Source organism: Callorhinus ursinus, unplaced genomic scaffold (assembly GCF_003265705.2).
Source record: "Callorhinus ursinus isolate GAN/ISIS: 27379988/994484 unplaced genomic scaffold, GSC_fseal_2.0 scaffold45, whole genome shotgun sequence".
Taxonomy (NCBI): domain Eukaryota; kingdom Metazoa; phylum Chordata; class Mammalia; order Carnivora; family Otariidae; genus Callorhinus; species Callorhinus ursinus.
In genome coordinates this window covers 6,263,397-6,288,841 of record NW_027397107.1, presented here as the reverse complement: position 1 = coordinate 6,288,841, position 25,445 = coordinate 6,263,397, and the positions used below count along the sequence as shown (strand labels likewise).

The window sequence follows — 25,445 nt, the reverse complement described above, 5'->3', positions numbered from 1 at the left end:
GCCCCCGTGCTTCCCAGAGGCTGGCCTGATGGGAGGCCAAGGGAAAGCTGAAGGTGCAGACGCAGAAATGGGACAGGAGAGGCCTCACCCGGGCAGCTTAAACCACTGGGTCCCTCTGAATGGTCCTGAGGGAAGACTAGGGCAAATTCTGGGAGGGGTCTCTTGCTATCCTGGGAACCCCCTGACTCTGTCTTCCCAGCCCACAATGAATGGTATTTCTCTGCACTATTCCTGTCTCTGGTCAGGTTTTCTGGGAGGACATGAATGAGCAAAGTATGCCTTAGCCACTAGCAAAGAAAACGTATGGTGTGTGTGTGGGGGGTGTGAAGGGGGCCTGGTGGAGACGGGAAGGGGGAGCAAGGTCTGGGAAAGTCTGTCTCCCTGGCCTGGGCCAGGGTCCTTGGGGGAAGAGGATGGAGTTGCTGGCTGGCCCAGGGCCTGCCACTAGCCTTGAGGGTGGCAATCAGGTGTACCGCCAGGTTCCAAGCTCCTGAGCTCCTCCTAAATTGCCATCAGTGTGTCTCATTTAATCCTCACAGTGACTCCACGAGACTTAGTCCCATTCTACAAACTAGGAAACAGAGGCTAAGAGGCAAAGCCTCGCAGCTGAGGGCTGAGCCACACACAGTGAGAGAAGCAGTGGGGTTGGGCTCCCGATCTCTTACCTGTGACCAGAATGGGATGCAGGGGGTCCTAAAACTCCCGAAGGCCCCTGACAGGTGATTCCATGCAAAATCACAGCATTCATTTCCACAAGGCCCTTGGAGCCCAGATAATAATCAACATTTCTCGGCCAGGCACTAGTCTAAGTGCTGGTTCATGCCCTAAATCATGGTTTAAGCCTCAGACCTGCGTACGCATAACTGGGCACTACCTTACTTCCTATTTAACCAACAGAGAGAGTGAGGCCGAGCAAGGTGACCAAGATGGCCCATGGGTGCGGATGTGGCTGTAGCCAGGATACCCGCACGAACGCCTGTCCAGATGCCAGGCACTTAACCACTGGCCACACTGCCTCCCTGAGGGTCGCGCGCAGCGCCGGCCTCGCCCTGCCTGCCCCACGACGCCAGGGAAACGTCTCTCACACGGGCCCCACGGCAGCCGGCAGCCGGGGCGCCTTCGGCCACGGGCGGTGCGGCGGGGTGTGTACCACTGGCCGGCAGGCGGCGCTCCCCGGGGCGCCCGGCTCCCCCCTCGGGCCTCAGGGCCCCGGGAGGAGCCAGGACCCCGGGCGGGAGGGAGAGGACGGAGGGGCGCGCGCGGCACAAAGAGCTTTTTATTTAAATTTGTTTAGAGTTTCGCGAATTTGCATGAAAAATGTGTGAGAAAAGCCAGCTCCGGTGACCTCATCCGCACCTGCCATTAACGTTCAATTAGCGGCTGAATAGCGGCCGCCGACGCGACGTGCAGAGAATCCGGCCAGCCCCGCGCAGCCACGGCTGCGGGCCGGGCCCACAGTGGGGTGGGAGTTGGGGGGGGGCGGTGCGCAGGGCCCCGGCCCACTGCTCCCAGCAGGAGACCCAGAGGCCTCGTCCGCACCAGACTCTCCCAGGGGACGCGGAGACGCCAGGGCCCTCGGGTCCAAGGCACTTTGGGGCGCACAGGGCCCGGGGGCACCTGGGGATGCCAAGCTCCCACCCGGCGCCGAGGGGGACGGGCTCGCCCCCTCCCCGGGACGTGAGGTGAACGGCTGAGCCCCCGTCCTAGCTCAGATGGGTTCCCTCGCCACCTTCCGGACGAAGTGTCAAGTACAAGTTCAAGTTCAGGGCCAGGCCCGGGGGGGGGGGGGGAAACTCCGAGCCTTCCCCGGCTGCCTTTGTTCTTCAAGATAATCGCTCCCAAGTCCCCTCCGGGCGGGGCCCAACAGACGCCCCCGCCCCGCCCCACCGCGCCCCGCAGGAGCCGCCTCCTCCCGCCGGCGCGGCGCCTGTCCCCGGCTCCTGGCGCCCCCGCTCGGGGCCACCATAGGGTCTAGGGGCTCGGGGCGGTGGGGGGGGGAGGCGCGAGCCGCGTCCGTGGGAGCCTCCCCAGCCCCGCAGTCCCATCAGCAAACCGAGCTTGGTCGGACGGATGCTCGCGCTGAGGTAAGAACCCTTGGCGGGGTGCGCCCGCACCCCTCGTGCCCCGCCCCCCGCCCCGGACTGTGCGACCGGGAGGAACGGCGCGGAGGGCGGTGAGCTGCAAAACGGCGGGGAGGCTGGGCAGCCCCACTGGGCCTCCGGGGGGCGCGCTCCGCTCCAGGGCTCTGGGGGGTAGTAGGCCTGGGGCGGGGGGGGGGGGCAGGGCACAGAGGAAGGGCGCCCTGTGACGGCCTGATGAGGTGGCCGGCCTTTCCCAAGGGCGTCTAGCTCATCCATCGTCCGTTAGCCTCTTGGTCTCCACTTTCTGCCCTGCTAACTCTGACTCTGGCCCCCCCTCGACTCCTCTCAGATTCTGGTCTGAGGAGCCCCCAGTTCGAATCTAGCTCCCCAGGCCCTGAGGCTCCTCCTGGAGAGTTGGAGGGGAGAAGGGGAGGGAGAGAGAGAGAGAGAGAGAGTGTTGCTCAGCTCTCTAAGGAGAGTCAGCTGTGGGCACTCCTCCTCGCCCCCATCTCTAGCACCAAAATTAAGGCCCTGGGCCAAACGGTGGTAGCGGGGTGAAGGGGGGTGGGCTGTGATTTAGTGGCAGTGCAAGGGGCCATAACAGGCTCTTGTTTCTGTGCATAGGACCTCTTTCTGTTCGAGTGTGCCTAGCTCCTGGATTCTGCGTGGGGACAGGTGTTAGCTTGTACCTCAACCAAGACTCTGCCCAGCTGAGCCGGCACACAGAGCTGCTTCTGAGTGGTCCAAACCCTGTCCTCCATTCCTGCCTTCCACTCTCAGATGCTCACTCGGAGGTCGTTTATGTCCTCATGCTTTATTTTACAAACAGTTCTAACATCCCTGATACTTGGTTTCTAAATTCACGGCCAATTAGAAGTAGCAAATTAAAAAGGGGGAGATGGCCTTCTGCTTGAAGCCACATTGCTCCCCTCTGGGTTCCTTCCCATCTTTTTTGTGTAGTCTCCAAATTTCTCACCTGTGGGATTTTACTCATGCTGAAGTTTCTGCCTCCAAGAGTACAAGGGCCTCCTTCTCCAGGAGGTCGGCCCAGATTTCCCCCACATTGCTTCCCCTCCTAACACCTTCAGCTGCACGGCCAAGTGCTTAGTAGGCACTCAAGAAATGAAATAGTTTCTGGATTAATAAAAAACACATAAATTTGAAAAGCATTGACGATTGAGATTTTTTTAAACATTGGCTCAAACTGAGATACCATCTCCCAGGGAATTCTACCCTCTGTTCCATGACATAAGAGGTCTCATTCACAAGCAAGAGCCTGCAGGCAGAGGTCTTGGTATTAAAAAAAAAAAGAAAGAAAGAAAGAAAGAAAAAAGACCAATTCTATGCAAGTTGCTTTAAAATTTAAAAAAGAAGAAATGTCAGAAGGGAACCCCTCCACTTCTATAAGGCTCCGCTCTCCATTTGGCTGGGTCCAAGGGCCTGGAGGGGATGGTGTTTCGGGCACTGCATCAAACCTTGGGCCCTCCTGCAAGGCCTCAGCGGGGCCACCAGGAAGTTGACTAAAATTGGAGACTGTGACCTACCTAGTGTATGTCTTCATGCTCCCAATGATTCATCACTGACAGGCTGATGTCACACGAGCCCGGCAAGATGTTTACATCCTTTTTTAAAAGGGAAACTGAAATGTTTTTCTGCAAAACCATCCGCAAACTCTCCTCTTCCTTGCGGGAACTTCTGGCCTGAGCCCTAATCTGATTCTCCCTGGGTTATTGTGTCATCTTGGACAAACTGCTGTTTTTCCTCCTAATAGCTGAGGTTCCCAACTCGTGGATGGGTAGAATAAGAAAATTTAAGGCAGCGGTTTGCAAAGGGCAGTGAGTTAAATTCTACTAAGTACTACTCTGTGGTAGACTGAGGGGAGGGAATAATGCTTTATTATTTATATATAGTGGCTCATTGAGTCCTCCCAGCTAAAGGAGATCATCGGTCTTGTTATTAGCCCCCTTTTACAGAAGCGGAAATTAAGGTGTGAAGGCATTAAGTAAATTGCCTTCGGTGTCAAAGCTAGAAAGAGGTCCCTGTGCCTTTGGTTTAGACTCAGTGTGCTTGACTAAACTACCAATATTCTAGCTTTGTTCCTAAGCTAGTTGCTGAAAATTCCTCCCAAATCACAGTCCACAGGGATTCTCTTGCCTTCCTGGTCACCCAGAGGCAGAAAGGAATTAGAGGGGGGGGGGGGGGGGGGGTGAAGAGCCCTTGGAATGTTGTGTTCAAAGCCTGACTCTCTCCCTTACTAACCGGTTGACTTTTGCCAAACCTCCATTTCCTCATCTGTAAAGTGGGCTTGAAAATCAGTCTCATGAGCTCTTTGTGAGGAAAAAAGAAGGTGTCGTGCTTGGCCGGGTGCCTGAGATGCTGCCAATGTATCCATGAGTGAGAGCTATTATTATTTTAACAACAAATACCTTTAATGACAATGTTACTGTCACTTTGCATTTTCAAAAAACAAGGTCCCCCCTCCCTCAGAAAAGAAAAAACTGAAACCAGTTGGTCTCCTCGTGCTTTAACCAAACAGCCAAGGAGAGGCCTGGACTGTGGAAAGACACCAGCTCCTTTCTATAGCAGATCACCGAACCCCCAGGAGGTCACATGGGTTCCCCAATGTCTTTGAAGGTGATAAATACAGACCCTTGCAATCTTGTCTCTCCTGTAGCATAAGCACTTAGAAGGGTGTGTGTGTGGAGAGAGAGAGAGAGAGAAAACATCAATAGTTCTGTGCAGTATACTACCTGCCTCTGAGCAGGATCCCTCCTGTGGGGATGGATCGGCTCCCTCACTGTCTTCCTCCTTAAAGCCACGGGCACAGGTTTTCACGCAGATGTCTCTTCACGCAGCTCTCTTGTCTTTGGGGGGAATTGACGAGAGAGAAAGGGAGAGACACTGACTCCACTTGTTCCCATATCAGAAGATCAGTAAAGGACTGGCACAAAGAGATTCCTCAAAGTGCTCATCGAGCAGCCAATACACAGGCGTCCTGCCCTCCTCCATCCCCTGCCTGGGGTGCTGCCACTGGTGCAGGGACAGTCACTGGAGGAAAGCCGAGAAGACTGGCAAGGGGTGAGGTTGCATCCGGGGGTCTGGGCACCTCATAGCAACAGCTACCCCGTGCCTGGCACGCTTCTAAGTGCTCTCCGTGCATGAGCCCAGTTAATCCCGCCAGCGCCCTGTGAGATAGGTGTTGCTTTTAATCTCTGTTTCAATGGTGTGGAGATTGAGGCAAAGAGAGACTGAGTAAAGTAGCCCAAGGCCACATGGGGAGTAAATGGCAGATCTGGGTCAGAGTTGAGCCCAGGGAGCCTGGTTCCAGGGTCGGTGTGCCTAACTCTACTACCAACCTGCTTATCAAAGGACCACATTTCAGAAAGAGATGTGCACTTTCTCGGGGTGAAACCAAGTGTCCCCAGTGTCCTTCGAAGTCTTCAAGAGTCTCCGTGTGCTACCTTCCCTCATGCTTCTTGGAGCCCCGGGTTAGAGATGTTAAGAGCCTTCTCTACAATCCTCCTCCCTTGGGCAGATGAGGAAACTGAAGATGGGGAGGGACTTCCCCCAAAGTCATTGGTGAAGTGGGTATCAAAACCCTGGTTTCTTGGTGGAGTGGGGCTGCATGTCCAGGACTTGGGGCAAAGAACTCCTTCCCTTACTGGAGACTCTTCAAATGTCCTGGGTCAGAGGAACCTCTCAGTCCTTCCATCACAAACCCAGAGACAGCATCCAAAGTTGATCAGGGAGGGGTGGGCTTTCTCTGAGTTTCCCCCACGCAGGCTCCATCTGGAGGGCTGCCTTTGTCCTCCTCCAGGGAGGGGGCTCTGTGCAGTGAGGATGAAGCTGGGGTGGGGGTGGGCCAACAACACACACCAAGCTGACCGGTCAAGGAGTCTTCTTGTCCTCTACCCTGAAGCCTTCTGGTCTGAACCAGTAAAACCCACTTTACATCAGTTACCGGCCTGGGGAGGAGGAGGAGCCCAGGTTAATGAGATATTCCTGGTTCTTCCCGGAGGCAGAGAGTCTCTCACCAACCAACTGAAATAAATATAAAGCATTTGTGACATAATAGCTGGAGTAACAAAAATCCTTTAACCAGCTGAGGCTTGGCATGGGTGAAAGAGCTGTGTGTGTGTGTGGGGGGGGTCTGAGTCTAAGGCCGGAATTAGGGCACCCTAAAGAGCAGCTCCACCTAGGGCTCCTGCTTGGCAGGCCTCGCGATGGCCTAACTCACTAGACCACTTGACAGAGGCCTTCGGTCGGTGGGGCTTTGCAAGAGTTGACAACGCACGAATCAGAAGCTGGGGACTCCCAGGCGGGGGTGGGGGTGGGGGCCCAAATGCATTTGCCCAAATGGCTTTCCTGGAAAAAACAAAACAGACTGTCAGCTGATGGAAGCCGACCTGAGGAGTCCAGGGCCAAAGATTGCATCTGGGCTTATCTGCTTTCCCCAGGAATATTATTCATTATATTCTTATGATGTATTCCAAATCTGTAACGTGAAGAAAATCAATCTTGGGGTTAGTACTGATGGCCCTCCTTCTGACCCCACCTGCGTCTTTTGGGCGTGCCTTAAAGATTTTGGGAATGGAAAATATAAAAAGTCCTTTGCGATGCGTCGTCTCCAGTCCTCCGACCGCACCCTCCCCCCTTCCCGCTCATCTTTCACTTTCTGCCCAACTGCCGAAATTTGGAGCCGCACGCGGCGGCCGGCAGCCATCTTGCGGTGGAGACAGGTCGGTCCCAGGCCCACCACGCGGTTCGCCTCCAGGGCCCGGCGGTCCCGGCTCGTCGCCTTTCGGGCGTAGGGGTTGGCACGGCCCTGTCCCGCGCTCCTCAACGGCCCCGCAACATTCACCCGAGGCCGTCGTGCGGAGACGCTGGTTGCAAGGCGTTGGCAACGCTGCGGCGCGCGGGAGGGGGGCCGCCTCTGGGGTCTCGGGCCCTCTGCGGCTAGCCGTTTGTCCCGCCGTCCCCTGGTGTCTCCTTGGAGCAGGGGACGCAGGCTATCGCCCGAGAGAATGCTTCACACTCCCACCCTAACTCAGCTCCTGGCCGGAGACAAGAGGGGAAGCCTTAGCCTCTCTTGCGAGCCCTTTTCCCTAAGCGCGGCCGCCCGGGCGTCTGGCCTGGGTCGGCCCGGCTGGCGGCTGTCTGGTGGCGGCGCGGGCCCTGGGCTGACCTCGCCCGCTTCCCCGCCGCGCTGCTGGGTTACCACTTTCGGTTTACGCTCACAGGCCGGGGGTCGAATTTCCCCGGGCCTCGGGATTATTATATCTGCAATTTATTCGAACCCTAAGGTTCCAAGAAAATCTATGATGAACGTTCGTTATCTACAATTTACTGGTCAGTCTGATCGAGTGCGCAAGTCCTTGGGTTCTTCGTGGTGGAAAATGAAAAAACTGCCTCGTGGTGGGTCACATCAGGTCCCTGCCCCTTGCTTACGGTCATTCTGAAAGAATTTTCTTCCCGGGGGAAGCCCACTCTGTTTGCAACATAGGTTTCTCCTAATTCTGTGGACTGGAGAGAAATGATCTTGGTCGGTTTTTCCAAACGATTAAAAAAAGGGGGGGATCAGGCGGAGAGTGGTCACCCCACGAGCGCCCAACGTTAGGAACACGAAGCACCCTCGAAGCTGCTGGGGAGCAGGGAGCGGATGTCGGACCCAGGTTGGCCCTCTGAGCCGGGAGGGAAACTCTGCCACGTTCTTAGCGCAGAGGACCCTGTACTTGGCCCCCCAAGGCCCGGGCGCCGCGCCCAGCCGAGGCCGCCGGTCATGGGCAAAAACTGGGGGTTCTTAGAGATTCTGGAGCCACTCTAAGAGCGAGATCGAGTTTGTCCCACGACCTTGGCTCCAGGAAGCTGTGGAAAGAGACAGACCCCAATTTTCTCCCCTTGGAGTTGAAACAAAACCTGAAAGCCCGAGGTTACCCGCACGGCCAGAGGTGGCGCCTCGGCGGCGGGGCCGGCCAGAGCTGCGTGCCCGCGTGGTTCCCAGGCCCGGGTTCTGTTTCTTTCCTAGATGTTGAGTAAGTTACTTAGCCGGTTAGCTAATAGCCTGCTCACAGGCAGCATTTACGCAAGCGCCGAACGCCGAACCTGGCCTCACGCTGCGTCCCCGCGTCCGCCAGACCGAAAGTTGCCCGGCTGGGCTTCGGGAGGAGGGAGGAAGGGAAATTCTTGGTAATTAGAGGGGAGGTTTTCCCGGGACGTCCCTCGGTGAAGTGGCCTTGGCTTCGGATGACGAACAAAAGGCTAAGGTGCCGGCGCGCCGCGCGCCCCTGGGGCCCGACACGGCCCGCATTCACGCCCCTCCCCGCGCCACGGCGGCCGCGGGCTTTGTGCGCTCGGGCCGCGCGCCGCGCTGCACCTGCCCGGCTTTAAGTACCTTGGCGAGGCAGCGCGGGCGGCTGTTCTAATCGCCATCTCCAAAGTACCTGCTCATGAATAAACACCAGCCCCATTTATCAGGTACTTAGCGCTCATTGTGAAGGGGAAATTGGCCCTTTTCTGAAAGTGTCTATCCTCAGCCCATCTGCACAGTCGTGGCTGCAGAATTTCCCCCACCCTTTAGTCACACACACACGCAACACGAGGCTCCTCCAGGCTAAGATAAACTCGCTTTTCTTTCGGTAAATGCGTGATTGAGCCGCCACAATAGCCCGAGAGGAAGAGGCCGCTGGGTCAATTGCCCACGTCTCTCCCATTGATAGGAAAAGTCAGCACGGGGAATGCACGGTCTTCGCAAAGCCTTGTCCTGTGTTCCGGCTACAGCGCCTGAGGACACATGTGCACAGAACCCCGCGGGTCCCCAGACATTGGGCAAAATATTGTAAACGGTGACCCAACGTATCTACAGTGTCTATCAGTTTTGGCTGGATGGGGCCCAGCTGACTCGCTTTCCCAGCCCTTCCCTATTCTCGGCTTCCCTCTTTCCAGTAGGGCCCCACACCTGGGTCTCACCGTTAAGGAGTGGGAATGCAGGACTCCAGGACCGCGGATATAAGAATCCGGGCAACTTAATTTGCAAAACCCCTGGCCAATATGAGGAAGAATGGCTCTCCTGGCGGGTCCAAATGGTAGCTTCCAGCCCACGCAGCTAAGGGTTCTCTGCGCGGGGGAAGAGAAGGGGTGGCCAGCCTAGTTCACACAGCTGTGGCCGCCCCACGGAGGGTATAAAAGCAGGGTAAACAGGCATAAATGCGTAGAGGCCGTCAAAGTCGCGCAAGTGAAGTTTATAAACGTTTGGGTCCAGAGGGTTCGCTTGTTAGAGGGCTAACTCCTCCATTCCTTCCAACACATGTGCACGGGCTGGCGTTCCCAGGGCTCTGTTCCCTGGGTGGAATTCGCCTGGAAACACAATCGATTTTCTGGACCTGCCTATGGCCACAGGCAGCTCTGAAAATGAAAGTGTTTGCTAAGTGTGGAGATTTCGCCAATCGAACGTTTTAAGATGGCTTTGTCTTCATTCCGCTCTCCTGGTTTCATTCTGTGTTTTACAAATAGAAGCCCGGAGCCACTGCCAAGAGCCCCGCTCCACCGCCCAGCCCTCGCATGGCTCCCGGCGGTGGTCACGGGGGTTCAGGAATCCGGAATGTTTAGGAAACCTCTGCATATGGGGGTTTCCTAGCTCGTTCCCTTCATGCTAAAGGCAGGCAGCCTCTGAAAATCCAGCCTCCGGTCTCTTGCCAACGACTATGTAGGACCCTTGGGGTGCTGCTGTCCTGCTGGCTAGTGTGCCTGGCTCGGTCCGCAGGAGGCCTGCAAAGGGAGACTGGGTTCTCCTCGAGCGGCGGGCGGGCGCGCGGGGTTTGAGCACGAGACCCAGAGACTGTTGCGGGGCGGCCTCGGGAACTCCAGGTTGCGGTTCCCCCGCAGAAATGCCAGTGGCCCCGAGGCCCCAGCTCTTCCTGGTCTCCACCACCGTGCCGGCAGCAGGCCCGCTGAGATCCTTCCCGAGAACTGGCAGCACCGTCATGCCGAAGAGAACAAGCTCGGCCCCGCTGGAATTCGCCCAAATACAGCCGCTCATTTTTGGAATATTCTAGAAAAAAAACAAGATCCCGTTTCTCTTTAGGAATAAAGGGAGGTAATTGATGGAGTGGGCCATTTGCATGAGGGTAGAGAGGGGAGCTGTGAGGGTGACTTAGGGACATATACATTATACTAAAAACGACTCAAAATTCTGAATCTCTGGCCTTTCTGTCTACACATCGGACTCGGGTGGCTCCTGTGTTAGCAGAACTCGGGCATTTTTGTATCGCAGCTCGTGGGCCGCCTCCAGCACAAGGCAGTCTCGTTTTGTGGCCACGGAATCCGCCAGGCGCCTTCCTCCCCCAGAGAAAGGGGGCACCAGGCAGCGGGCCGCGGGGCTTCTCTGGGATGGCCGGCTGGAAGGGTTCCCTTCAGCCCCATAGGGTATCCAGCAAACCTCTTCTCCAGTGCTTCCTCCCCACCTCAGGGTCTAGAGACTGAGCGTCGCCTCCTGCGGCTTTATTTTATTTGGAGAAAATTCTGGAATTCGAATTCGTTGTTCTTGTATGCTGCGTTGAACGCCTCTATGGCGAGGGTGTGTGCGCTTCCTCAGGAGTCTATGGATTTCAGGGCGGGCTGGCTGCGTGGAGGGGCTTTGGGGACCGGGAAGAGAGGGCACCTGGGTGTGCTCCCCAAACACTGGGACTGGCCCCTGAGGCGCGGCTGGAGCCTGGCGGGAGCAATTAGGGCTTCAGTCTTCTTCGGTGGGAGCTTCAGTCTCGACCACACCCTTGGTTCAGTCCCTGCAGTCCCTCAGGGCTCCAACCTGACTTCCCCCAAAACGAGGGAGGAGTGGAAACGAGCCGGAGCAGGTCCTGGCAGCTCGGGCAGGCCTTGGAAAACGCTGGGGACCAGGGCAAGGCCTCCCAGGCTGGACTTGGGCTTCGGTGCTGGGTGTGAGCCGGGCCCTCTCCACCCAACGTGGCTTGTCCTCAAACAGCCCATCCTCCCCAAATCTCACCCCCACCCCCATTTCATCTTGGTCCTTCTGACCTGCAGGAGTTTCACGGTCCCTGGTCCCTGTGACGAGCACGCGAGGCCACCTGGCCTGGACCTGGGAAGCCCGAGGCGGCTTGTGGGGTTCCGCCCAGCTAAAACCCCCAAACGGAGCTCTAACCAAGCGGAGCAAGTCCCAGACTGGGGAAGCAGCCGTGCGAACACTTAGGGCCTAGAAAGGAGAGTGGAGGGCACCTGAAGTCCGCTGTTTGACCTCACAATTAGGCTCCCGCCGACTCAAGTTCTCCCACCCCACCTCGGGAGTACCTGTGGCCCCGGATATTTACATTTGCAGATACCTTGGTACCTTGGAGTGGGTGGGGCCGGATCTGCTGTCTCTGTACCTTCTCGCCTTCTGAAACCCCTCTGTTGGTTGAAACAACCCAGCCTGTGGGACGGGCCTCCATTAAAGCCCCCTGCTTTGCCTCCCTGGTACCCATGCCGGGTCAGCACTTAGCACCGTCTGGGTGCCCAAGCCTGGAACATCTGGATGGTACTCCTTTTCTCCAGCTGCAGCAGGGAGTCATTCCCCTAGTCTCAGCAACTAGCCTCCCTCCAGGAAGGAGGGGACAGCAGCGGCCTTGGCTGACCTTGAGGACCCCCAAGGGAGGTCTTCTGGGAGCTCAGGGTTCCCGCCTTCTCTGCATGGGGTGGGTGGGGAGGTTCCTGCCCTTTCGGGGGCTTCTCCTTGGCTCTTCTTGGCTGCTCAGGGCCCTGCCTCAACCACAGCCTAGATGGAAACGCCGGGGCCCATTGCCTCAGGTTGGCCAGCTGCCCATGGGGGACCCAGGGTGTGCCTGCCCTCACCCTGGCCCCCTCCACACACCCCCGCCTGCTGGTTCTCTGCAGGGTGATGGAAAGAGGAGGTGTTCCTAGAGAACAGGGAGGGGAAAGGGGCAGTGAGGTTGGACCTTGTGGTTCCGATGCTCTCTTCCCAGTTTACTCTCGCAGTCTCTGTTCCAGTCCAGCCCGTGGTTCCCTGACTCCTCTTACAGGGGAGCAGAGTACAGGGGTAGGGGATGTATGGCGCAGACGGGTCGGTTCTGAGGGTCACGTACGTTCCTCCGGGCACTCCTGTTCCAGATCCACCGGCAGAGGGAGCCCCAGGCTGGGGAGGAGCGCACATTTGGATGGTTCTCCTGGGTTCCGGGCGCCACACTGTGGGACTCTGTGGTTCAGATCCGTACCTGAGTCCCCCGTGTCCCAAACTGGCAAAAATCACACAGACAGAGCCACAGATGGGCGAGGCTCAGGGTGGGCGGGGTGGCGGGGCCACCTGCTGGGGTACCTGTACAGATGCAGGCCACTGGACCCCTAGGCCTGCCCTCTAGTTTGTAATAACACTGAACAAAATCCTTGTTATGTGGGACATGAAGTATGTGTGCGCACACACCTAAGTGTGTAGAGGCAGGGAGGGGCGGGAGGAGTAGCCAGACATTTGGTCCCTCCTAGTTTCTGAGCTGGAAGGGGTTTTCTACACCATTTAGTCCAAGCACCTTGTTTTTTGTTGTTGTTGTTTGTTTTTTAAGCAAGTTTTTTTTAAAGATTTTTTTATTTATTTGAGAGAGAGAGAATGAGAGATAGAGAGCATGAGAGGGAAGAGGGTCAGAGAGAGAAGCAGACTCCCTGCTGAGCAGGGAGCCCAATGTGGGACTCGATCCCGGGACTCCAGGATCATGACCTGAGCCGAAGGCAGTCACTTAACCAACTGAGCCACCCAGGCACCCTGTTTTTTAAGTAAGTTTTTTAAGTAGGCTCAGGACTTGATCTCAGGACCCTGAGATCAAGACCTGAGCTGAGCTCGAGTCGGGCACTTAACCAACTGAGCTACCCAGGTGCCCCCAAGCACCTTGTTTTTGTTTTTGTTTTTAAGATTGTATCCATTTATTAGAGAGAGAGAAAGAAGGAGCAGGGGGAGGGGCAGAGGGAGAGGGAGAAGCAGACTCCCCATTGAGCAGGGAGCCTGGCGGTGTGGGGCTCGATCTCAAGCCCCTGGGATCACAACCTGAGCCACCCAGGCACCCCCAAAGCACCTCATTTTAATAGCAGGAAACTGAGGCCCAGCTAAGGGAGAGGCTTATCTAAGGTCTTGGGTGGAGACAGGGATGACCCAGGTGGTGCTGGGAAGGGCCTGTCCCTTGGCTACCTTCTGAACCTCAGTTTCCTTTGTTGTACAACATTGAAATTATTCTAAGTCCCTGGTTCTGGGAGCACATCTGAAGGGATATGTGCATATGTGTGTGTTTTCATGCCCGGGAAGCCGCATGTGGTTACCTAAGAAGGGGTGTGGATCTGTGCATGGGTGCCTGTGAAAGTGTGGGGAGGCCTGTGTGTGTTCCCCCAAAGAGGGGTATTTGTGCCTATACCTTGTGTGGAGATGTATTTGTGCGAGTGGAGGAGGGAAGGCATATTTGCATCTGTGAATGGCGTGTGTCCATGTGAATATTTGCACCATCAGAAGGGGTGAGTGTGAGTGTGTATACACACTCATGCATGTGCACATGCACACTGCCCCTCCCCTCTCCTGCCAACCCCCACTCCACTGGAACCTGTTGCTAGGCCCTGAGCAGGCCCCACTGGAAAGAGGAGGGAAGGGGTGAGAAGGCCCAGGGGCACAGGCTCCAGGGTGTGGCCTGGCCCCAAAGCCCAACAGGCTCTAAGGGGCTGCAATTAGGCAGCACTTCTCCTGGGCTGGGGACAGGAGCAGGAGGAGGATTATGGCAAATTCATTTCTATTTTCCAGCCCACTAAGCCTGCAGTGCCTTCCCTGGCGTTAGCATGAGAATGGGCCAGGGCTCTGTGAACCCCTTCCGACCTGCTGACCCCTCCCCCCCCCCACGTGAATAGTGGGACTCACAGCTTCCTCGGCCTCTCCAACCAGCTCTGCAAAGCCACGACTCCTAATCAGGGTAATTTAATATATTTTAAGCCCCCGGCGGCTTTATTTTCCCTCCTTTTCGAGTTTGTTTTAGGCATTCACAGCTCTCACCCCGTCATTAGACAGCCTTATTTGACGGATGGAAGGAGCTGCTATGAGACCACAGCCCTTTGTGTCCCCTACATAAGCTGGGCTTCCCTGTAATTAGAATGGTATTCCCAGCCATTGAGGCTTTTCATGAGGCAGAACAAAAACTCCCCGAGATGAATATCCCCCAACTCTCAGCCCCCTGGCCGGGAAGGGGTTGTGAGTTAAAGGGACTCCTTGGGGAAGGCGGTCTGGGAGCAAGAACAGCCAAGATCCTGCCAAGGTGAGGAATTTAGGGGCCATAGGGAATGGGCACCAGACAAAGGCTCTGGCGAGGTTGCCCATAAACACCAGTTACCTATACATGCTCCCCCAGTCAGCCTCAGGACCTGCCTGGGCTCTGCCTCTGTGGTCAGAGCACCCAAGTCTGTCCACGGGGTCAGGGGATATGGAACCAGGCGGGGCGTGCAAGTACAACACTCGCACACCCAGAGTCATGCAGACCCTGATTCAGGTATCGCTTCACATCTAGACACACAAACACAGTCACTCACATAGAGGTTTGGGATTCCATTGTAGACACATATATACACACACAAACTGGCCTGCATGTATGTTCAGCCACAAGATCACAAGAACCGGGGTGGGAAATGTTTGTAAATAGCATACCACACACACTGTCACCCAGACATAGAAACAGACTGCAGTTTGTCTTTGTGTACACACACACACACACACACACACATACACACATACACACACGCACCTGTGCACGCGGCCCTCAAATTGGGGTTTGCTTATGAATACACATACACTCCTGCACACCCGTATATATACATACATCCCTAGGATGATCCGGATCCCATTTCTTCTGTGGCCATAGGACATTTACCAGCTTGTGCACACTATGGTGATGCCATTCCCCCCCGCCCCACCACCCCACCACCCCACCACCAGGATATAAGCTTGCTTCTGGTCACATTCTTGGATCCATGCTTAGCCTGTGTTCAAATACAGAAATTGACAAACACACACATGCATGGACACACGTACATCTCCTAACCTACACTGACACATGAAAACTCAGGAAAATACTATGGAACCGAAATACCATTATGGCATTTGGGCATTTCTAGGCCAGCCTCTCCTAGACCAGATATACAGGAGGATGGGAAGGGTAAGCCCCATGCAATTACACACTGTGCTGTGAACCCCAGATAGTCTGGAGTCCCCTGTGCAGCACAGGTGGGTCTCCCCATGCCCTTGGGGAGGAGATATTTCCTTTTTTCCAGATTTCCCCTTTGGACTGGGCTCCAAAGACATAAGGCGGGTATCTGGCTCTCTGAGACAATCTCTAGTTTTCTCCAGGTCTCAGGAAAGGCTCAGAGAGCAATGCTAGGTCTGGGAAGCTGCAGAAGGAAGAACCCAACCTGCCAATTGACCCACAAGAGAAGCAGTCCTATGGAGAAATAATGAGTGCTTCCTTTCTGGGAGGATTCAAATAGGGGCAGGATGATCACCAGTCAGGGACGTTATGGGGAAATTTATTTCATTCAGTCCCTCCTCTGTGTCAGATTTTGTGCTCAGAGCGTGGAGTACATGATGAGTAACCTATAAGCCTGTCTTCAAGGGAACTTAGAGTCTTAAAAGGGGTGACCAGACACATATAATTCACAGGCCTGGGCAAGGGATGGGGAGGGGCCTGGGGCAGAGTGGAGACTAGTGGGCCTCTAGTTTCCACATTGGAATATTGGTATCAAGGACTAAAGTGGCCCATTTAACTTGTGGCACCCTGTGTTGGATAAATGATGGATTAGCCGGTCTCCAAGCTCTGTCTCCACTCTATGATTCCTAGCCTCCTGGGCTGAGTCAGTGGCTCTCACTGTGGCCTTCTTTCCAAGGTGGGTGGTTGCTCCTTCACTCACTCTGCACAGCACTGTGGCACGCACTAAAGCCCGTGCCTAAGCCCAAGGTGAGGGTGGGGTTGGGGCCTTCTTCACGTCCCCAGGAACAAAGGAGAGACTCATAAAGGGTGGGATGAATCCACTTTGAGGTGGGGAGGGCCATCAAAGAGCAGCGGTAGGTCAAATTCCTTCATGATATCTGGCTTCTTAGGAGTGTAGAACAGGCCACTGAATCTTACTAAGATTCACTCTCATCTCTTCTGGAAGGAAGTACAGTTTTGAAGGGATGGGGTGGGGATCTCAAGCTGCTAGTGATTTGCATGCTTTGATTTTTTTTTTTTAAACCTTCCTGCTCTTTTGAAATGTGGGGAAACCGTCTCACCCTTGTAATTGCTGGTGCCACAAGCAAACAGATACCCAGGCAATGACCAGCAAAACTCCAACGTCTCTCTCTAGATAAAACATTCATCTGTTTCTCTTTCTAGGAGAAATTCCCCAGGGAAATTAAAGAACAAGGAATGCTTTGAAGCCACTTCCAATGTCTTTTAAATTTTTTTTTTTTTTACCACAATGGTGTAAAATAGTGGTCGGGGCTCTGGGTTCTGGAGACAGATTCAAAACCACTTACCAGCAATGCCTGATCGTGGACACATCTCTTGGGGCCTGAGGGTCTTTAACTGTAAAGTGGGGGTAATAACAGTACCAGCCTGATAGCGTCATTGTGAGGGTTAAGTGACCTAATACCTGTAGAAGAGCCCAACAAAGCCTTGTATGCAGTAAGTGCTCAGTGTTAGCCATGGTGATTAATATTAAGGTGTTCAGTGAATATTTGTTGGGTAAATGAGTCACTTTTTCATTTTACTTGAGTTTATGATAAATTACCAGAAAATAAGATCTTCCTGGAAGCCCCTCGCGTGTATCTTTGGCGGAAGTTGGGGATGGGGTCGGGGTGGGAGGAGGATGGTAGGAGGGTTTCCTATAGTTAAAAAAATAAACAGTTTTCCAGCTTTCCCCGTTAGTGCTGGCTCAGGTCATTACCGCGTGAGCCAGCAGGGGGAGCCCGAGTCGCCGCAGCGTGGAAGGCTCTACCAAAGGGAAGCGGGAGGGAGTTACTCTTGATAGAGCACCTACTGTGTACAGTGTACCTGCCAAGGGCTGGGCGGCGTCGCATGCGCAGGACGGCCGGGAAGTTGGGGCCATAGGTGGCGCAGTGAGGCGCCCTGGAATGCAGACGTGCCCGCAGTTTGAGCGCGAGGGTTTCTTCTCTACGGCATGGCCCAGGTTTGGGTCCTGGTGGGGACGGTGTTAGGGAAGCCCAGTTGGTGGAGGGCCGTGGATTCTGCTTCTCCGCTGAGGCCCCAGCACTCAGCTCGGAGTAGGCACCCTGTACTTCTCGTCTAGAGTCGCGGAGAGACTTTGCATGTAGCTTAAAGGCGTGGGCATAATGGGTCCCCTTCAACGCAGTTTGGGAGTGAGAACGGTACCCCTCCTCCAGTCCTTCCAGCCACCTCGGCGCAGACTCGGGAAGAGGTAAAGCCTGGATCCCCCTTAGCATGAGGTGGGGGCGCCACGTCGGAACTGGCCTTGACCATGATATTCCTGATTCTGCTTCTGGCCGCACCACGTTTTCTCCAACACCACCAGGTGGTATCGGGTCCACAGCTGAGAGAAGAGCTAATTCGAGAGCCCTGGTATGTATATATGTATGTGCGTAGTAGTTGTTTTCATAGATAATGTCAAATATCAGAGCTGCCAACAGTCCATCAGTGCAACTAATTAAAAACCAGTTTGAGTCTCAGCTTGAAAATGCAGGAATCAGAAAGACATTGAGGAGTGAACCACCATAGCTGTTCTCCTTGCCCCAGGACAGGAGAGATCCCCCACCAAAGTGAGGGTGTGATTGGGTGGCGGGATCTGCACAGGGCGGGACCTCACCTGGGACATGTCCTCTCTGCTTCCTGCACTCCTGAGAGCCCAAGGATCATGGGAGCCAGCAACTCCAGCTCAGGTATGGGCAGCCTCGCCAGCCCAGCGGGCTCCCCACTTGTGGCTTTTGGGCTGAAGCCAGGCTCCTGCCCTTCCAAACACTCCAAGAGAGGTTGGCTTGGAGTCGTGGAGTGCCACATTTCCAACGGCATGACACTAGCCGGGTCATTTAAACCTCTCTGAACCATTTGGAGCCAAAATGGTTGGCTCTGGGCGATGTGGGCTGCTTCAGGGAGACTGTAAGTCCCACAGGGGACATCTGTAGAATCAGGTGCTGGATGCATTGCTGGATTTTTTTTTTTAAAATCCCATTCAATCCTCACACTCACCTGCAGAGTTTCATCCTCATTTTACAGGTGAAAGAGTTGAGTTCTTGATATATGGGGAGATGAACACTCTTGTTCCTGGAGCACGTGTTGCTCCCTAGGCTCCTTTAGAAATTCCTGAACTGGTGTGCTGGGACCAGGGGAGGGAAGAGAGGCATGTAAGGTAACTCTGGTTGAGGGCTAAGGTCCCCTTCACCTGGAGTCCTGGTCTGAGGAACTGAAGGGGGACCCTGGGCAAGGCAGGTCACCTCCAGGGTCTCACTTTTCCCATCTGTAAAATGTATGTGAACATGTCTGCCCAATCCTCAGTGGACGTCCCAGAGGTCTAGAGAGATACCAGAACATGAACTGGTTGGGAATGGGGAAAGTTTCCCTTAATCCTGGGAAGTCTCCTCAGGCACCTCCCCATTCCAGGAAGGCACCAACATCTTCATATCAGAACAACACTTAGTGGGACTATGATAAGAGGCTTACTTTTGTCTCAGGGACTCCTGATAGTCTCCTGGGAGGAACTACTTTCCCCCATTTCACAGGTGGAGAAACTGAGGCTGAGAGCAATAAAGTGAAAAGTGACTTGCCCAAGGTCACCTGGTGAATGAGGAAAAAGAGAAGGAGCTGGGGTGTCAGAGGTCAGGGTCTGGCTCCTGTTCACACTAAGAAACCTAGTCCAAACCACTCCCCCACTTCTGTATCTGCCTATTATCCTTGCATGCAGGGTTTTTCTGAGGTTGGGGCACATAAGCCCCAGTCCTGTTGGAGCCTGGCCACTTGCCCCATTTCAGAGAGAAGCAGGCCAAAGGATCGAGCCCCCTCCCAGTGTGGGAAAGCTCTCAGAGGACTCCTAGGCCTCCACCCTGGAGGGAAGATCAGGAGAGAGGGTCAGGCAGGTGGCGAGATGACCTGGTGGACCTGGCAGGGACCTGGCAGAGACCTGGGTCGCTTCAGGGTTTAGCAGTGTGCCGGCCACTGCGTATGCCCTGATGGGCTCCTGTTGTGGTTAGCTGGTATCCCTAAGGCCAGAGTCCGACTGGGAAGCTGAGAGAAATCTCCTTTTTTGGGGACCTGAAATCCAGAGGTCATTTCAGAGAGAGAAATCCTTTGGGGCACCTGGGTGGCTCAGTCGTTAAGCGTCTGCCTTAGGCTCAGGTCATGGTCCCAGGGTCCTGGGATCGAGCCCCGCATCGGGCTCCCTGCTCAGTGGGAAGCCTGCTTCTCCCTCTCCCACTCCCCCTGCTTGTGTTCCCTCTAGCTGTCTCTCTCTGTCAAATAAATAAATAAAATCTTAAAACAACAACAACAACAACAGAAATCCTGAGGCCCCACTGGTCTTCCCTGACCCAGCAAAACTGAGCCTTCAGAAGCCTGATTTGGCACAGCAAGCTCCCTTCAGTCTGCTGATCCCAAGTGGTGCTCTTCAACTCCAGGAGAAGGAATCCTGCTGAGCTCCAAATAAGAAAATCAAACCAGTTTGAACACATCAAGCAAAACTAGATTTGGGTAGGGTGGCGGCGGCACGGCCAGAGGCAGGAACAGCAGGGTGCAGGACCACTCCATCCCAGAGAAACTCTGCTATCACAGAGAGAAAATCTGCACAGGGTCTGGAACGATTCAGAATGATTGTCCAACTCTCGGAAAGCAACTTAGTTCTCCAGAGCTCTGTCTGCAGAGACGCGGCGCACAGGGTGCTGGCGACCAGGGGCTGCGCGGGAAACGCTGGGACAATAGGTTTCCAACAGTCCCTTCCTCCAACCCGCTGCGAACTCGGCTTCATTTTTGATCACCCGAGTCGGAGAAATAAACTCCGGAGTCCGTGATAGAAACTATCTTAAGAGGCCCTTAAGGGGCCTTTCTCTCGGGCAACCTCTTCCCAAAGTCCGCGGGTGGCTAGCTCGTCCGCGCTCACTGCGGTCTTGTGTGGCGGCGCAGCTGCATTACACTTATCTGCAGTTTAGAAGGTTGCAAACGGAGGTTTCCAAAGGAAGGGTATTCGCCTAAGCCTAGACCAGGGCCCCTCCCGCTAGCCGCGGGCTTCTGCCGGGGGTGGGGCGCGCTGGGCGCCCGGCTGAACGCCAAGGCTCCACCGTGGAGGTAGGGCTGGAGCTGTCCACGCAGTGGTGCTGAAACGCGGGCCCCCTCTGCTGGGGTCACGGACAAAGTGTACTCGCTCAGCCACACCCAGGGCCAGCCTTCCCGCTTCTGAAACAGGCTCCTGGGCCATCGAGGTGGACGATTCTTCATAGAAGAAAAGTAGTCCACACCATCCTCATTCCTCCTCCCAACCTCAATATCCACCAAGCTGTTCTCACCGTTTCCAGTCTCACCCCCTTAATCCATTCCCCACTCAGCACCAGTGGTTTTTTCAAGAGGCAAATCTCATCATATTTAAAGTCTTCCTGTGGTTTCCCATATAATTCAGAGTAAAACTTAAAGTATTTGACACAGCCAAGAGAGCTCTCCCACTCAATGACATAGCCCTTGCCTACTTCTCCCACCTTAAACATCTATCAGGATGGCAGGGATTGGTGAGTGAACTGGCTTATTTCTTATGCATTTTGAAGACAGAACTGCTATGATTTGCTGAGGGACTGGAGGTGGGATGTGAGAGGAAAAATGGAGTCAAGGATGACCTTGGGGTTTTGATTTGAGCTCCGGGCAGGACAGAATTTGTTTTTCAGGAACTGGGAAGGTAAAAGGAAAAATAGAGTTTTGGAGGTGGGGATATCAGCTTGGCCCTGGACATGTTAAATTTGAGAGGCCTATTAGATAGTTGGGGGAGGGGTTGGGGGAAAGTCCCATAGGCAACTGGATATATAAGCCTGGCATTCAGGGGAGAGGTCCAGGCTGGAGGTTTTAACCTGGCAGTTGTCACCTTACAGATCTTATTTAAAACCATGAGGCAAGATGAGATCACTATGGATTCAGTGTAGGATGAAGAAAAATGTCCTAAGTCCTGAATAGTGGGATACCCTGATTTTGAAGGGAGGAAGATGAGGAGAATCAGTAAGAGAAGATCAAGAGAGAGAATCTTTAAGTAGGAGGAGAACAAAGAAAGCAGTGAACTTGAGGCCAGAGGGAAAAAGTCTCAAGAAGGAAGGAGAGACCAAAAGTGTCCAATATGCCTACAGGTCAGCTAAAATGAGGATTGAGAATTGAACCCTTGGATATAGCCTCGAAGAGATCCTTTTTAAGAAATGGAGGTGCAGGGCACCTGGGTGGCTCAGTCGTTAAGCGTCTGCTTTCCGCTCAGGTCGTGTTCCCGGGGTCCTGGGATAGAGCCCCGCATCGGGCTCCCTGCTCAGCGGGAAGCCTGCTTCTCCCTCTCCCACTCCCCCTGCTTGTGTTCCCTCTCTCGCTGTGTCTCTCTCTGTCAAATAAATGAATAAAGTCTTTAAAAAAAAAGAAATGGAGGTGCAGGGGGGTGATTAGAGGAAAAACCAAGAGACGGTAGGAGGAAACAGTAGCTGATGTTGACAAACTCAGGCAGGCTAAGAAGAGGGAGATGGACTGGGAGCTGTCAGGGAGGTCAAAGAGAAGGAACCCCAGGAGGTAGCGAGGCTCTGGGCTAAACATTTTCAGCCCGGTAAGTGCCCTGTTGACAGACTACACCCTCAGTCTTCCACATGCTTCTAAAGTCCAGTTCTAAGGCTCAATCTTTGCCTTAATAAGATGTTCAGGGTACACATGTTTAAGGGAGCTTTTAAGAAGGTCCTCTTCATTTTTTTTAAAGATTTTATTTATTTGACAGAGAGAGACACAGCGAGAGAGGGAACACAAGCAGGGGGAGAGGGAGAGGGAGAAGCAGGCTTCCCGCTGAGAAGGGAGCCCGATGTGGGGCTCGATCCCAGGACCCTGGGATCATGACCTGAGCCGAAGGCAGACACTTAATGACAGCCACCCAGACGCCCAAGAAGGTCCTCTTCTTTATTTGAACTCAAGACCCTGCTGGGGAAATGGTTTGACATTCACTCTTCTGGGATCAGAGCTTCACAGCCCCTTGCCCTTGAGGGGACCAGATTGGGACTGGTGCTAGGAGTGTCAAGGCACTCTTGCCTCCTGCCAACCAGTGAGTCTGAGTCCAAGGCTTTGGACCCCACACCCTTTGGGAAGCCATACTCCTGAACTCAAGGCCCTCCAGGGTCACCTTCCTTGCCCAACCTGCCCTTGGGAAGGCACTGGACACCTGTTTTTACTTTATTTTTTCAAGTTGGGAAAGACATAACACCCCCGAATGTAGCCTGGCTCTGTGTGGCTGGTCATTTATGCAGATGGTCATGGCTTTCCTCTCAGGGACCTGGGCTGTGAGAGTGGCCATGTCCCTGACAGCCAGTGGGGACTCTAAGACCAGGGTGATCCCCAAGCAGCCCTGATGAGGAAGCAGCTTCAAGAAGCAGAGGCAGGCTGTCTAGCTGTGTGTCGTTGTGCCTTTGGAACAATGGCCAAGAATTCACTGTCTAGTGGGGGAGGATGATGCCCCCAGTCTCAAGCACCAAGGGCAGAGACAGAGGCAAACCTCGTGCTCCCAGTGCTTGGGGCCACAGTAGGGAATTGGATTGAGGCCAGAAGATTGATTCATGTGGTCTTGAATGCTTCCTTGCCTCTTCGGTCTCTATTGAGGTGCTCTGTGCCCCATCCCCCGACATCATGGGAGAACTGCAGAGCCAGGCCAAGTGCAGCTCCCAGGCCCCATGGGTGTGTGTGTTATCCTGGGGCCACCAAGGGAGCTGCTGAGACACTGAGGCCTCTGAGCACATCCTTGCCCATCCCGTGTCTGGTGAACCACACCTCCTAGCATGATGTCCCCAGGATTGTTCCCTGTTCCATAAAACATCTATATATACAAGCTACCACCTACTAATGCAAGTGTAGTGTGAACACTAATGGGGGACCAGAGGTCCCTACTTTGCCACTGTGTGACCTTGGGTAAGTTACTGCCTGCCTCCAGGTCTCAGTTTCTTCATTTGTCAAATGGGGGTAGAAGAACAGTTGGAATCCAACATCCTTTCCCATGTCAAAGACTGAAAGGTAGCTCAAGCTTGCCTCCTGCTGGCACACGTAAGGCTGACACATCCCCAGCTCAGGCCTTTCATTAGCCCTGGACCGCAGAATGCTCCCTCTGCTCCCATCCCAAGTCTGAATGCGCACCCTTTCCTGTCTACCCTGATCACCCCTTCCTCTCTGTCTCTAAGAAGGCCCGAGAGAAGAGGTGATATTCTAATTAGATGGAGAAGAGAAAATATGGCATTCCAAGCATGGGCAAAGGCATGGAGACATGGAAGCATAACTCATTTAGAGAATGGCCTGTGGCCTGATGTGGCTAGAATGAAGGGTTAGTGGGAAAGCAATGGAGCCAGATCCTGCAGGGCCTTTTGACCCATGCTCATAAATCTGGAGCTCATGCTGCAGGCGCTGGGGAGCCATTGAAGGATTTAGACTTGGCCAGAAGTTGCAGTTTGGAAATATTACTCTGGGGTGGTATGAAGAAGGACTTGAAGGTTTGTGGCAAAGCCTGCAGATAATGTTCCTTTCCCTATGGCTGCCTCCAATGAACACTGCATTTCCAACCTCTCCTGGAGCTAGGTATGGACATGTGACGAAGTTCTGGCCAATTGAACATAAGCAGAAGTATCTTGTGCACCTTTGAGGGAGTGTCCCTGGGATGTGTGTGTTGTGGAGGTGGGGGAGTGCCTGTTAATCTTTCTTACCTCCTCTGACTTAGCGTGCCTCGGTGGCTGGCGCCTGGATCTCCTTTTTTTTTTTTTTTTAAGATTTTATTTATTTATTTGACAGAGAGAGAGGTGAGGGGGGTCACAAGCAGGGGGAGTAGCAGGCAAAGGGAGAGAGAGGAGCAGGCTCCCCAAGGAGCAGGGAGCTGGATGCGGGGCTTGATCCCCGGACCCTGGGATCGTGACCTGAGCTGACAGCAGTCGCTTAATCAGCTGAGCCACCCAGGCGCCGCTGGATCTCCTGATCTGATCTGGTTAGGCTGATGTAAGTGTGTTCAGTGGTCAAGGCCAGGGCAAGATGGAGGCTACCATATATGGTCAACGGCTATACTCTGCCGCTCCAGTGTATTCTCCCACACGTGCCTGAGCCTTTTGCCCACCTATTCTAAAACTGGTGGCAATTGGTCCTCCTCCACTGCTTCTTTTTCCCCATGTTCCTGACTGTTAGCTGTATCCTGGAGGAGGTCTTTCTCAGGGCCATCCACTTCATGAAAATAATAGCAGCTCATATTCACTGAACACTTACTATGGGCAGGCACTGTGCTCAGGGCTCTGCATGGATGATCACGTTGATTATCTCTTAACCTTCATGCCATCTCAGCTCCGAAACCACACCAGGGCCAAGACAACAAGAAGATTCTGGCGGAGTCGGGAGTCTTTAGTGAACAGAACTGATGAGGCTCTCAGGCCCGTGCCGCCACTCCTGACCCAGTTTGATCACCTTCCCTGTACTAGTTGAGGAACCAGGCTCAGAGATGTGAAGTAAGTGGCTCAAGGTCACACAGCTGGGAAGTAGCAGATAGGAAACTCCAGGTCTTTACTGGGCTCAAGAGAAACAGGTGACCCTGTGAACTTCATTCATTTCCAGTGGAGGGGTTACAAGGGTGGCTCTGGATTACCACAGTCCCTGTGTTTGTTTTATTTTAAAGATTTTATTTATTTGAGAGAGAGAGAGAGAGAGAGAGAGAGAGCACAAGCAGGGGTAGGGGGTGACGGCAGAGGGAGAGGAAGAAGCCGACTCCCTGCTGAGCGCGGAGCCCTATGCGGGGCTCTATCCCAGGACCCTGAGATCATGATCTGAGCAAGTCAGACACTTAACGGACTGAGCCACCGAGGTGCCCCCACAGCGCCTGTGTTTAAATCCCAGCTCTCCCACTTACTGGCTTAGTTTCTTTGTGCCTCAGTTTCTTCCTCTGAAAAAAGTGGAGAGTAATGGTCATAAGATTCCTGTGAAGCTTAAATGCACATAAAGTGCTTGATTGTATGCATGATCAATGCATATGTTGATACGCCAGGACTATTACTTTTACTGCTGCTGTTGTTATTGTTGGTGTTACCCTGGGTCCGGGCCCCTCCACTGGCCCTGCGCGGGAGAGTCAGGAGGTAAAGAAGAAAGCCGTGCCAGAGGCCAAAGGACGGAGGAGGGG

At 54.2% G+C, this 25,445-nt stretch overlaps 1 long non-coding RNA gene across 1 annotated transcript; it reads left to right on the top strand.

Annotated features, from left to right (window-relative positions):
* The first annotated feature begins 1,938 nt into the window (after positions 1–1,938).
* LOC141370778 (uncharacterized) lies at positions 1,939–24,774 on the top strand. The gene is made up of 3 exons (XR_012375117.1): positions 1,939–2,084; positions 17,479–17,674; positions 24,637–24,774. It is a non-coding gene; the product is annotated as an uncharacterized lncRNA (long non-coding RNA).
* The last annotated feature ends 671 nt before the right edge of the window (positions 24,775–25,445 follow it).